General features: G+C 47.9%; 1 protein-coding gene across 1 annotated transcript in view; it reads right to left on the reverse strand.

Annotated features, from left to right (window-relative positions):
- The window catches only part of LOC126536504 (phosphatidylinositol 4-phosphate 3-kinase C2 domain-containing subunit alpha-like), a 28509-nt gene extending 16711 nt beyond the window's left edge, over positions 1–11798 (reverse strand). The window contains exon 1 of the mRNA XM_050183499.3: positions 10548–11798. The gene's annotated coding sequence lies outside the window, so the exon portion shown is untranslated. The remainder of the gene's footprint in view (positions 1–10547) is intronic.
- Between the last annotated feature and the right edge of the window lie 1792 nt (positions 11799–13590).

Raw genomic sequence — 13590 nt, forward strand, 5'->3', positions numbered from 1 at the left:
TGTGGTTTCTACTTTACACTAAAGTGTAGCATATGCGTTTTCCCGCTTCTCGCTCACACCTTCGACGAGTGGGCCGAATGGCCCAACAGTAGTGGAGGTGTCACTCAATGCGGGTGCCACGAGACTTTTAAAAGCGACTCTTCGCGAACATCACCGTGTTTTCGTGACCGTGGGTGCTGCGTGGCTGTTCTCTAGGCGAATAGGCCAGCCAATCACAGCGGAGGAGGCGCCGTCACGCGCGCCCCTGGGTTTCTTGCACCACCACCAGATGGCGCTCGCATCCGCGCATCCCCGCAACCATGTAGGGGCACTCGGAGCTCCAATTGAAAATTCGCAAACGGCTATAAGGGATGAAGACCGTAACATTTCGAAGGAGACGATGCGCTGCGGTACATCAGAGACGTTGTGAGTGGTAACTTCGGCACAAAAGAAAGCGTAGTTCAGACTCAAACATCCAGATCAAAGATCTAGCGACAAGAGAGCAGCATGAGAGATGAAAATTGAGCATAGAAGACTTTTGCTGGAGAAAGGTAGAAGAAAATCTCCCTAATAACACGGCCGCAGGACCCGATAAAATCCCGATACAGTTAATCAGGAACCTCGGTCCACAGAGCGAGGCACTGCTGACTAATAACATAGCATAACATAGTGATTAGAACAAAGAAAATTCTGGTTGGATGGCGTGAAAGCAAGGTGAGCCTCATCTACAAAGGCAAAGGTGATAAGGATAAGACGAGCGCACACAGGCCAATTACAGTAACGTCGGCGACATAAGCATATAAGGACAATGCAAGGCGTAAAATGAGAACTGTTGAAGTGGGTGAAGAAAAAAATGATGTACTGGGGGAACTACAGAATAGATTCGGACCATGCAGGCGCTTAGAGAATATGTTTGTACTAACTCAGTGCATAGAGATTTTAATAGTTCAGAATATGCATTTATGGATAGCATTTCTAGATATTAAAGAAGCCTACGATAACGTAGACAGGGAATTGTTATGAGATATTCTCAAGCATGAATGCATAGGTGGCGATTCCGTGGAGCTGCTGCTGATATATATATATATATATATATATATATATATATATATATATATATATATATATATATATATATATATATATATATAGAGAGAGAGAGAGAGAGAGAGAGAGAGAGGGGGGAGGGAGGGAGAGAGAGAGAGAGACAACTGACCGAGTACAAATTGTATGGGAAATATGAAAATGTAATGCAGTGGCGGAAATTCACCAAGGATGTCCTTTGTCTCCATTGCTGTTCCCGCTTTATGTTTAGAGCATAGAAAGACGACAGGAAAACAGTGAATTAGGGTTTGATTTATCCTACTGATGTATGCGGACGTCATAGTGCTACTAGCTGAAAATGCAAGGGATTTACAGACAATTGCGACAATAAATCAATTTGTGAATTGAGATAATCACAACTGAGGCTGTGGTAGGTGACATGGGTTGGGTCTCTTTCGAAGTCAGAGAAGCGCAGAGCAAAATTAGTTTTGAAGAAAGACTCGGGAACATGGATCAGAATAAGTGGGCGGCTCAAGTGCGCAAGTATCAGTACTTGGAAAGGTGGACACAGAATGGAGGAAGAGGTCAAAAATTCAGTGCCCTTCCACTATGTAAGGAAGGATGACCAGCGAAGCTCTGAATGTGGGCCCCTTAATGGCGAACTGCACCTTCGCCGCGGGTCGGCCCGGTATTGCACTACCTTCGGAATCGGCCCACGTATATATGGCGAGTGCTTAACGCCTGTTTCACCTCCACCGCGGGTCAGCCTGGCATCGCACTATCTTCAAGATCGGCCCACGCGTACGAAAAATTGTTGGTCTATGTCCACGGAGACTAGATCCACCAGAACCTATCCATAAACAGATTCGCTGTAAAAGTTGGCAACCAAGTACAGGGAACCAGGAATGATCAGAAGGATAGTGAAACAGAGACAACGAAATGGATGCAAAGGATGGAAACAAAAACCAAGGATATCTACAAGAATAGGAAGAACGAAGCTATAGAAGGGGAAATCTGTACGGTAACACAAAGGGCAGTGCCTTGCTATTTGAGATTCGAGCTTGTTGCCTTAGGACAAAACATACTGGAGCAAATATTTGCAACAAGATGAGACATGAGTATACTGCAGCAAAAATCCGGAGATCACTGAGCACATCCTAATGGAAGGCGAAGGGAGTCACCCAGTGAGAACCGTAGGAACGCACACCTTCCTGAAGCGCTTGGATTTCAGGTGCACGAAAGCAGCAAGTGGTCGACAGTCGAGATAATTAAGCCAGGGACGCTTATAGTATTAATGGGGAAAAAATCAGGGAAGAGGTTGATAAGACCATATGCGTTGTAGGCATAGGTATACAAGGTGGATAGACAAGATTTCAGGGGATAAAATATTAAGGGGATTTGTAAAAAAATGGTAGGATGAAAAACACGTACCGCATACCTGAGTAAATTAAACACTCTAGGTGACTATTTTTCAGCGCCCCGTTTCAAAGTAAGTTCCAATAAATCATCATCATCATCATAATCATCATCGTCATCATCATTCGCGGCAGCGGTGGCGCCGGCCGTGCGCGGCTAAGGAAAAAAAGAACCAGAAAGCTCGCCTTCGTGCATCCGCGGCAGCTGCGGCGGCATTGCATTAGCCTCTCTACAATGCCTGAATAAAGCCTTCCGTGTCACTCTGTGCGGACATTCAATAAACACAAACCTGTGTTTCGACTCCTCATGCACTCACACAATGCTTCTCTTTATACAGATACCAACTCGTTGAATCTGTTGCATTCCCCCCCCCCCCCTTCTTTTCTAATGAAAGTCAAGGCCCCAGTCGGAACCCGAGGCAGAATTGCAAGCGCAATATCAGTGATTGAACCTATTAATCAATCAATAGGTCTGTGATTCAGCCAGTCAGCCAGCCAGTCATTCAATCGATGAGTAGAGGCGATACCTCGTGTCACGTAGTAGTGACGGTGAATAATACAGCTGTAAAACTGTGAATGACAAAGCTTACTTTTTATTGGGCGATCACTTGTGCCCACAAAAGCCAGTTGCACTCAAAGCACAGCAATAGCGGTGAACACGGTCGGCGATCGTCGAAATCTGATCAGCGGGTCAAGCGCGTTGGCTTTTATACGTCAGTTATCGAAGGTTCCAGAGTAATCGCTGATGCCCGCGTGTCTTCCAGAAAGTTCTACACTATTCGCGTCGCATGCGCAATCAGATTATATATGCAATCAGATTACGCAAGCTTCGGTGACAACAGAACCATCGATAACATTCTAGATAACATGCGTGCGCGTCCCGCGCTGAGCGATAACATTTGTTAGGCGGTGAAAAGCGCTCACCCGCAGAAGATGGACAAGTCCGCGGGTCAATATCATGTATGTACTACGGCTTGATGGACAATAACGTGCAGTATAGAGTCATACGTGAAATTCGTTTTTCCGTCACTTTCTCGACCCGTTACAATTAAGGACAGCTCCGAACCGAACTACCAAGTGCACTGTACACCACGCAAACTCTTCATTGGGGTATACAGGCAGTTCTGACGATTCACGAGTTGTGCTGCGTGAATAGCTGCTCGGAGCCCCGTTGGCGCTCAACCCGCGGACAGTGACTCCGTATAGGAGAAGCGGAAGGAGGCTTGCAGGAAGTCCACGCACGGAACAGAAAGAAGGAAGCAAGTAGTAGTCACGATTTTACCCCTGAAGTACCCTAGTTTCTTTTAGAGCGCAGCTCTTTGGCGTCCGTTCCTGGGTTTCGCGTCGTCGTCGGCGTTGTCGTCGGCCTCGTAACCAGCTCCGCCCCCCTTTCATCCCCCCAGCGCTAGCAGCGACCGACTGATACCGCTGGATGCCGCTGACGCCGCTAGAGAGTCAAGATAACGTGACTGCATAGAACACCGTAGCCGCCATGCAGAAAGAGGAGGAAAGGGTCCCCCCCCCCCTGTTCTTGTGTGGCGGATAGGGTGCTCTTCAGTTGCCGACGCGCCGGTTATTTCACGTAGGCCCCGGCACGTCGACGAATACGTGACCACCTTCCCACGGCTAGACCTGGTTCTTAGCGCTGCGGAAGCGAGGGTATCATATTGTTTGTGTCGGCATCGGCGGCGTTGTCCCTGAAACCAACTCCGCAGCTGGGGTTGACTCACTATCGGCGTCAGCGGCATCAGTCAGTCGCTGCTATCTCTTCCCTCCTCCCTTTATCGTGTTGTCCGCTTGCTGCGCGCGCTTCTGCCCCCATCGTTTGCCGCTGGGTGTACACGCCGCCCCCCTCCCCCCTCTTCCTGCGAGTCTCCGGTTGTCAAAGCGCCGGCTCGAACTTAATTCCTTTCTTCGCTCCTCCTCCAATGCAACCCCTGTGCGGTGGCAATCAGAGAGCCAGATCGGTGGCGGCGGATCTGTATATGTGCACCGCCCGAGCCGAAATTGCCGCTGCCGTTCGCCCTGTGCGGTGGCAATCAGAGAGCCAGATCGGTGGCGGCTTGACATAAAGACAAACAGCAATTTCCTAACACTTATGCGGGAGAACATCCCGTTCCTCTCGCTCGTAACGCGTCCCACGGCTGTGACAACCTCGCGAGGCACTTGTATAGATCTCGTCTTTGAGAATCAAGCATTGGTGTACCAAGTCGAACATATATCAGTCTATTTCTCCGACCACAAAGCTTCCTTCATGACTGTCAAGAACTGTTAGTGGAGTCTTTGTTAAAGGAATACGTGTGAAAAAAAAAAAAAAAATTCTGTGATAGCGCATACATGTGTTGCTCGATTTCTTTGCCTCAATCTATCGAAAAGGTGAAACAGCTTATTTGCTGCGCTCAAATTTCGCATTAGGAAGTAACGTAATCGTCGGTAATTTTTTCTTTTTTATATATACTGCGACTTCAAACTTTAGATATTGCAGGAATGCGTACAGAAAAGAGAATCAAGACATAAAGAGATCAACGAATAACATAGGCAACTCCTACTATCAGCGGGCGCAACGCGAATGACTGAAAGTAGCTTTAGGTATATGAAGCACACAAACGGCATACAGGTGAAAAACGTACGAGCGAAAACACCCGTGTACTTAGATATAGGTGCACGTTAAAGAACCCCAGGTTGTCGAAATTTCCGGAGTCCCCCACTACGGCGTGCCTCATAATCAGAAAGTGGTTTTGACACGTAAAACCTCATAATTTTTTTTTAAGAAACGTACGAAATCTGGATTCCTATGCAGCTTCAATTCCAAGTGAGCCGCTCAATTAATGCCGTGGTAATGTATCAGGGTCGACATAGTATACTGAAACTTGCGAAGTAATATACCTATGTATCTATGGTACATGTATACCATAGATCCTTGCTGGACTTCACTGACCATAAAGAACTCTACATGTAGCACATACCGTGTGTCCCAGCTAACGTTAGCCAAGCTGTTGAGAAAGAAAAAACAAGATAAAGTACGGTGTAAGGTATGATTATAAGACCTGCGGTCTTCGGTCGTACAAAGCTCTCCTACGGCATGATTTAGCCACCTTGTGACATTTGTTCTAATCGTTTCCTTAATATCTTTTTTTAATTGCCACGTGACCATTTAATATAGTAACCGTCACCACTGGAAGGGTACTAACTTCTACCTCATTTTGTTCCTGTTTCGTTGCTTTTAACAGGTTGCCAGGAGACATAGGAGACCCATTCTTACGTTCTAGAAAAAACTAAATCGAATTTCATTTCAAAAATATTAAAATGAAATTTATGTGCCACCTTGAACGATATCAGAACTTTATACAGGAGGGAAGTCTGTTATGTACTTCGACCACGCCATAACAAATGACGAGCACGCTGCATGGGCGAAAAGGTAGTAAAGTTTAATGTTGAAATCGGAAAGGTCAGCCTATAAGGAGAAGAGTGTACGGCGTCGTCGAGGTTGATTTTAGTACTATAGCATTAAAATATACTGTAGCATGCGGAGTTAATGTACGGCCACCAGCTCTCGGCCGTCGGAGGCAGTCGCGACATGTTAAACCTGTAACGTGCCTCGTATACGAAGATCACGAAAAGATTCACCAAATTCTATCGCCAGGTGACCTTTAAAGGGGGAGAAGTTTGAAGATATAAGCGCAGCGCAGTTACTGCCTCTTCACTAGGCGATGACCTCAACGGCACTGCACGGGGGATTGGGGAATGAGACAAATAGCAGAGAAGTAAAGGGGGGAGCGGACCGGGAGGGCCGGTAAGAAGTATAAAACAGTGCCTATAGCAGCGCATACAAGTTTGAGACAACTGGACTCTGTCTGGTTGACTTCCCTGCCTTTCCTTCTTCCCTTCTCTTTCTCTTGAGACACCAAAGAACACAAGCAAATCTGCGAAAGCTCGCCTGAGGAAAGTTGAGCCCCCTTCTGAGAATCATAAAGCTTCAAGACTGCCGTTAGGTAGCCCGAGACGTCGGTAGCGCGCATCAGTTTAATCTGCGCGAACCGTGTTGTGCCCGGCGCTGTCGAGGAAGTAGCATACAATGGGGAATACACCATCACGCACATGCGGAGTTGTGCGAAAAGACAAGCGAACAAGCAGAGTTGAACGGGACGGACAGTAAGAGAGGGGCGCATAAATTAAGAGCCCCTCGCTCACGCGCAAGAAACTGCGCCGTCAGAAATACGCGGCTTGTTTGCACGGTGTCGACAGTTCCTCTGCTGCGTTTGTAAACAGGTTTTCGTCTTGCAAGTTTAACGTCAGGGAGTCTCGGCGGTGCTTTGAGAAAGGAGCACTTATTTATGGATGCCGAGTGTTTAAAACGAAGCGCGTGTATTCAATTTTCTTTCTGCGATTTCTCTGCGGGCTCCGAGTATCCGGCCGCTATTTCAATAAGGTGTAAAAAAAAATATATATCTGAACGAGCATGCGACGTGCCTTTGAAAATTTGCATTTAGATGGATTTACCGCGCGTATGCCGCGGCTTGTGCGCGAGTTACTGTTTTCTAGGTCGCACAGATGTGACTTTGTGTTTCTCCTTTTGTTTGTAAGCGCTACGTACGTGCCATCTGTCGCTTCCATATATATATGCGACGCGCCGAACGACACACCCTTTAGAGACGACGGCCGTGTCCGTTTTCGTTTGCCTCGCCAAGCTGCGCACGCAAACAACTTTGCATCCTGCCGCGCTTCTGTACCGCGCTCTACGCGTTGAGGGTGCGTACGCGAAACGTGATTCCGTTTCCCGCGAACGTAACGTGTGAACAGGCAGAGTTACATGTAATGTCACGCCGCCGTCTCGTTATCGATAGTTTCACGCTGAACGTTTCAGTGCGGTGCTCACGCAAACCTCGATGCGCTTCGCTCACTCTGCCTCTTGTGTACAGTTCGCGCTGCTTCGCTTTTAGAGATCCCCCAGCCTATACGATCGTTTGTGACAAATTGAAAAATGAACCCTTCTGCATGTATCTGAGTGTATGCCGTTTTTTTTTTTCCGTCCCCTTTTCCCCTTCCCCAATACAGAATGGCCAACCGGGCTTAGCCTGGTTAACCTCCTTGGCTTTTCCTTGTCACTCGTGTCTCTCTCTCTTGCTCTCGTTCTCTTTAGCCAGATTATAACAACCCCGCTTGAAATGAAATCACGGGTATTACGTACATTTTTTTCATGATTTAGTACATTTTGCAACAAGTCCTCGGAGGGCCATCCGCTTACAACGCTCAGCCTGCCGGGGAAGTTCGATACGAATAAATCGCGGCTTTTGGAGCGGATTAACCACTGCATGACGCACATATCAAGAAGGCGCAGTGAAAGTTCAGTGGCTTTGCACATTCATTAGTTTGCGGAGAGTAGCGGAGGAGAAGGAATGATTGACCTTGTTTCAAAGTTGAAACCTTGTGTGGCCGGTCATCCTGCGTTGTGCGAACTGCGTGAAGAGATTCTGTACTGCCACGAGCTCTATAGGCTGTCAAAGGCAACCGTGATATGAAGCAAGCGATAAGTTAAACGTGTAACGGAGCAAAGTCTGCGGCGAAAAAGTGTAACTCTTGTTCGCCTCCACATGTTCTCCGTGTGGGACAACGCACGGCGCGCATAGGAACACCTCGGCGAACGTTGTAGCCAGAGCCATAGTTGGGAAGCGGAAATAATTAAATAGACCCCATTACCTGATTTCGAAAAAAGGGGAAGATATGCCACTGATCGTACTCCTTGTCGACGCTCTCAAACGTTGTTTTAAGGGTAAGTGCAACTCATAGCCTATAGCGAAAGCGTTTACAACATGCGGCATATACGATGGGTAAATCGCTGCACGCGGTTTTGTTTGTGTGCGCTTGCTTGATATACGCGGGTGTACAGGGGTGCAACGATCTACTAGAGCATTTTATGGCACAAAGCGTGAAATACAAATCTATTATCCCCACCGAAAGCTTGCAAAGTTAGCTGTTTCACTTTATATGAATACATCAGGCGAATAGTGATGTGAATAGTCAATAGTGAAAAGTGACTTTTCGTACGTGAGCCTTCGGGTGTCAAGTCTCGTGCAGAAAGCGCTGTCGACGACGCTGGAGAAATTGAACGGCCCGTGAAGGGTGCCACTGGTACAGGGGTGCAACGATCTACTAGAGCATTTTATGGCACAAAGCGTGACATACAAATATATTATCCCCACCGAAAGCTTGCAAAGTTAGCTGTTTCACTTTATATGAATACATCAGGCGAATAGTGATGTGAATAGTCAATAGTGAAAAGTGACTTTTCGTACGTGAGCCTTCGGGTGTCAAGTCTCGTGCAGAAAGCGCTGTCGACGACGCTGGAGAAATTGAACGGCCCGTGAAGGGTGCCACTGGCGATGTATACAGAGTCGTTTCAAATCGAACAGCGTGTACGTTTCCGACTTTAGCGCAGGCACCCACGCGCATCGCAGACGAATGGGGTCTTCCATAATAAAGATGCAAGAGATAACAACGCAAAAAAAAAAAAATTGACCACCCAAGCGCCTCCTTCCTTCCGTAGTATGCGAAACAGCGCTCTCTTGACCAAAAGAAAAAACGCCAAATATCATAGTATCATTCGAACACGCGCAGGCGGCCGCGTTTCGAATGCTACAAACGGACTCGTATCCGTCACGAGGCCTACTAAGTCACTATAACTCAGAAATCCCGGCAAATTGCCCAGACTGCCCAGAACTTCATTGCTCACTCTCGCACATGCTATGGCAATGTACCGCGTTACCAAAGGGCCCTATCTCCAGTGAGCCCGAATGGGAAGAAGCCCTCAAAAGCCCGGACCTCAAACTCCAACTCAAGGCCGTCCAGAGGGCCCAAGAACTGGCGGAGCGTCACCACGTTCCCGTCCCGACTTGGGCGTCGCCTACCGTTTCTGCCGGAGGAGTTCCCCTCGTGGGATCTCCAACGGATTGAAACTCCTCAGGACTTCAATAAAGTTCTTGACTGACTGACTGATCATAGTAAATGAAAGAAGTGAAATAACATTAATATATTCTTAAACATTCGAATTGCAGTAATATTTATGCAATAAGGTAAACGCGTGGCGAGGGAGGCTATTACAGTTAGGGAAACGTATGCGACGTACAAAAAACGAGAAATTGATTACACATGAAAGTGAGCAGTGCATTTCGTTACATATCATGCTCGCATATAAGGTAAGCAACCGTGAAGAGTTACAAGTTCTGGCATAGCACCTTTGACGCCACATTTTACGCAGTGAGCTTTTTTGACGACGAGAAAGCGAAATCACGGGGCAAACAAAACTGCTAGCGCTCATGCTGTATAGTGCTCGTTATGAGCCGGACATCTCGCGGGATTCATCCACGGTTTTGCCAATTTAGAATCAAATCGACACGCATTACGTGAACAGGGATGGACGAGAACTCCTCACAGAAAAATGAATGTATGTCGAGTCGACAAAAAGGAAGAGAAAAACCCTATCTCGTTTATTGAAACTGCAGTGCGTAAAACTCTGGTTAACGGGCGTGTATTGGTCAGCATTCGCGTTATTTATTAGTAGAGACAGAGGGGGAGGAAAGAAAGGCAGGTTAACCAGAAGCACGTTTCCTGTTTGCTACCCTGCATCTGGGTAACATTGATTAGAGAAGCTGTATGCCAGTAACAACCGAAATGAAACCCTGCCATGAATAATATATTTCCATTTATTCTTGCTCTTTTCTGAAAAAAAAAAGATAATAATAAATAAGGCAACCACATATATGATTCGAGATGACTTATTGATTCTATCGCAATTATTTTCCTTTCCACGTACGCTTCGTCAGTGGTTTTAGCGACGCTCCGCCTACCGTGAGCGGCAGATGATCAGCATGGAATAGGATCAAGCGAAAGGAATCGCTGCGTTATACCGGTCATGGATTTCTTTCGAAAGCGCTACAAGCCAGAGTGAAGCGGATTTTGAAAGGAAGCAGCCGGTCTTTGTTAGGCCTCCAGTTAGGCACATTGTTTTTCCTTAGCGCTCATTTATGGCCCTCTTCCTGAGTTGGCAGCCTACCGTTAACTGCCACACGCGGAGAGCATGATGAGCGCTATCAGCGGGGAAAAGATGCTTACCTCGCTCAGGGTGTCTCGCCGCTGTTTCCGGTGGGGCAGAGCGTGAAGCCGTGTACCGGAATGGTCGCGCCTTTCGTCCTCTTACATTGCGATCACCACCACGCTGGGAGGCCTTGCGGTCAGTGCGGGCAACGTGCTTGCAGAGGAATGGTACGTCAGCGTAATCCTATCGCGGAAGGTGCGTAACGGAGATGCTGCACATTGAAGTTCTCTCGGAGCGAGTGAACGTCATGGTCACGTGCGCACAAACGGTATCTACCCCCCCTCTCCCCGAAAAAAAGAAAGAAAGAAAGAACGTTTATAACGAACGTTGCGGCTGATGTTTCCTCTGGAGCGCAATGCTTTGTGTATCGGATAGCGTGGCTGAGAGCCGGCGGGAGGGCCGTATACGTTCTTGGTAGCACGTATCCAGAAGCTCGCAGTGGGCTAAACGGTGGGTAAACACCAGGCGAGGATAAACGCAAGCTCTTCGTCAAGGGTGACTAAGAAAAACACGAGAAATACCGTGCAGGTGCGTGCAACCGTGCGCACTCAATCCGTCGTCGACAAAGCTATCCGGCAGTTAGGACGCCGCACTCTTTAGAAGAGTTGATGTCGAAGACGTCGGCCGCACATTTACACGTTCAAAATTATCTCGTCGAGAATGGCTGCGTCGACACTCTGGCAATCCAAATATAGTACGTCTGTCCTACATATCGCCTCGACCGGCTGGTTCATTCATGCAGACGAGACACCGATTCGGCAGTCGAGATCTCCGGTCGTCGACGTTAAGAGGAGCGACATACCTATATCCTGGTATATCTGTATATATATACCTCGGTATATCCCGTATCTTGGCAATCAAAACTGCGGCAGCCAACACGACAGATCACCACCTGCGGCGCCCATATCGCATCCAGTGCATGCGGTCAGTCCGCGTCCAAAAGCTGTTCAGTCATCCAACACGCAACGGACGCACTCGGTTCCCCGGGAGTGACGCAAACTTCTGCTGGAAGCGCACAGCCGGCCCCGAATTTGCGCAACGTGGTGCAGCGGCGCCGGCAAGCGCGCTCTTGCGGAGCACAACGCGGTGGGCGCAAGGTAAACACGCCGCGCGGACGACTTGCAACAGTGGGCCACACAACGGCGGCGCGCACGGCCCCGGCGCTTATCCGCGTCTGAGCAGCGGCACGCACGCCGTCACGCGCGCGCCCGCTCCTCCAGCGCGAATCGGAGGAAACGGAAACGGAAGCAGCGACGCGGGGACTCGGAGGGGGGGCACCAAGAAAACAGGGAGAAGTGAGCGGTGGAGAGGAGCAAGTACGGGTAATAAGGGGCCGACACGTGGAGCGAAAGCGACGTCTTCGCAGATAGGCCGCTGAACGTCTGTGTGCCTGCCCGAGACAGAAGGAAATAGGGGTTGGGAAGTAGAGATGTAGGTGGTTGAAGAAAACGTCGAAAATTCTGAGAAAAAAAACAACAACCTTTCTTTTCGTTTTTTTCTAACTAGGATAAAATTGAAAAAAAAAAGGAAACAGCTTTCCCGCAGAACTTTTCTGTTGCGATGCGACTCGTTTCGACGTATCTAAATGTTTGGTCGAAAGAAGAAGTTTGAGAGTCTGCGAAACACCGGGGTTCATCCACGTGGTGGCAAGTACTTTGGTTCAACACGCCCTTGAGCCTCCGGCCACGCCTGTCGCGCACTGCAGATTCCCCCTTTTTCTGTGGCATGTGAAAAAAAAGCTGGTCCATGTTTGGAAACGTACACACCAAGCTAAGCAATAAGCTCGCAGGGGATCGCATGCAAAAACTTGTGTGCGTGTACTCGAGTGGAGCGTCTGCTGCACAGGGAAGTGGTGACGCGTCAAGCACAATTGGATCGGACACAGATTCAAACAAATGTCGGTCTTAACGCTTTGATGTGAAGTCAATGCCTTGACGTGAAGTCGTGCCTAGGTTTTCGAACCCGGAAGCTCTGCTAGGACTTCTGTGATGCAGTAATGTAAGAATTATATTATTTTCAGTGTTAGAGAAATAAATGTGTCGGTCTTTTGATAGCTCTGAGCACTATCGTCTTTTTTTCTATTTTTCGTATTTTTCTAAAAAAAAACATGAAAGGAACCAGTTTTTTCACGCCCCTCATAACTTCATGAAATTTTACATCTCTAGTGGGAGGTCGCATGCCCGGTGGTAAGTGGGGCTCTTTTGTTTTCCCTCAGTTCACCGTCCTCTAACATTAAGATTCATTCGTTCATCACAACGAGGAAAAAGGCCACGTGCTTGCGAAATATATAGCGTATGTGAAACCAGTCCTTAAATATTTTAATGGCTTTTAGTGCAAACGCATTCTACCGGTAGTAACACATGGGGCAGAAACATGGAGGTCAAGAAAGAGGCTTGACAACAAAATAACGACCTCTCAACGAACTATAAAACGAAAAATGATAGGAGTGACATTAAAAGACAAGAAGGCAGTGGTGTTTATTAGGGAGCCGAACGAAGGTAACCGATGCTCTAATTGGGATTAAAATGAAGAAATGGAGTTGCATAGGTCATGTAATGCGCAGAGGAGCTAACCGATGGTCTATTAAAGTTACAGAATGGATGCCAAGAGAAGGGAAGAGCAGTCCAGGACGGCAGAGAACTGGTTGATGTGATGAAATTAGCTAGATACCTGTGCAGTCAGCTGGCGCAAGACAGGAGTACACACACAAAGATTTTACGCTAGAAGAGTTCGTAAGAGCAGACGCAAGCCAATATATAGAGCCAAATCAACGAAGGCGGTCGGCCAATGGCAAACAGCGTTTACTAACGAAAAGCTTTGTAAATTCGGCCTCTGGTTCTCTAGCAAAAAAAAAGGGGGGGAGAAAGTTGTTATTTCTTCAATTTCCAATTAGCGCAAATGCGCGGTGAGCCACGGTTGGCAAGGTTTCCTTCCAACCCGTATTTACGAGTTCCGCGCGCCGGAAAGCCACCCTTGGCTGTCTTCGTGCTGGCACCCCTCCGCTAAAGGGGGGCTTGAGCTCCTCGTCTCGCCAACTTTGTGTTTTCGGCGAAAAGGACC

The sequence above is a fragment of the Dermacentor andersoni genome, chromosome 4 (genome assembly GCF_023375885.2).
Source record: "Dermacentor andersoni chromosome 4, qqDerAnde1_hic_scaffold, whole genome shotgun sequence".
NCBI classification, from domain to species: Eukaryota; Metazoa; Arthropoda; class Arachnida; order Ixodida; family Ixodidae; genus Dermacentor; species Dermacentor andersoni.